This window comes from Oryzias melastigma, linkage group LG16 (assembly GCF_002922805.2).
Source record: "Oryzias melastigma strain HK-1 linkage group LG16, ASM292280v2, whole genome shotgun sequence".
NCBI classification, from domain to species: domain Eukaryota; kingdom Metazoa; phylum Chordata; class Actinopteri; order Beloniformes; family Adrianichthyidae; genus Oryzias; species Oryzias melastigma.
In genome coordinates this window covers 15,750,206-15,751,222 of record NC_050527.1, presented here as the reverse complement: position 1 = coordinate 15,751,222, position 1,017 = coordinate 15,750,206, and the positions used below count along the sequence as shown (strand labels likewise).

General features: G+C 38.0%; 1 protein-coding gene across 1 annotated transcript in view; it reads right to left on the bottom strand.

The window, feature by feature from the left end:
* LOC112143316 (F-actin-uncapping protein LRRC16A) overlaps positions 1-1,017 on the bottom strand; it is a gene marked incomplete in the record, with an annotated part of 61,541 nt that overhangs the window by 12,347 nt on the left and 48,177 nt on the right.

The window sequence follows — 1,017 nt, the reverse complement described above, 5'->3', positions numbered from 1 at the left end:
GCGTGTGACAGCAAGGCAGTTTCTATAGATATGTGATCAAAATGTCATGTTGGATCACATTACACAGCTGTTGCTTTTTAACACAGACTCTTTATGGCTCTCTAACACAACATGAGGTCTTTAATAAAACAGCAAATAAACTATCAGAGAGCATCTGGCAAGAAGGGGGCTGAAAGTGATGCTGAAACAAAGATAAAAATTCAAAAAGAGTGAACTGGAAGCTTTGCCTTTCAGTCATGCCATTGCAAATGCAACATCTGAGTGGCAGGGGTTTATTCTGTGTTTAAAATACCTTTAAGTCCCACTCTGATCAGCTTTTGATCCATTTTAAGGCATCCTCAGTGGTCTTTCAATCATGATTATGCTGTTTTTAGCCGAAACAAAAATTCTAGGACATAGTTTCTGCAGAGCAGCAGTAGCTCATTATACAGTTCCCTCTGAGTTGTGGGCGGGACCATTGGCACAGAGCAACCCCACCCCCCTTCCCCTTCCCGGTGTAGAGCAGGGAGCTCGTGGCCTGCCAAGCAAATTTTCTACATCAATATTCTAGATACATTATCTTATTAATATGCTCTTTGTCAAACAGTATTTTTTGTCGTCACAACAACTTGAATACAGAAACACTAAGAAATGCAATTTCAAGATTAAGTTTCTTTATATATGTACTTCTTCATCAGAAAAATGCCACAAGAACAAGTTAAAAAAACAGCAAAAACAGGATTTTCATCAGAGTAGCTCTTTAAAGGCATTAAAATTGTGCAAATAAATTATTGTTCTCTTTTAATGAATGTATTTTTGCTGCTCTTCAGGTTTGGGATCATCACAATAAAATATTTGATAACAAATTAACTTTAGAGATGTTTCACCCCAACAGCATTGGGACTGAACCTGGTATAGAATCACAAACTGGTACGTTACAGGTCCAGAGCAGAACCCACTGCTCCACAATCCAAGAGAATATCTAGATTCACCCCAAAGGACATTTCAAGGAGTGGATAATAAATGCTATTGATTCAA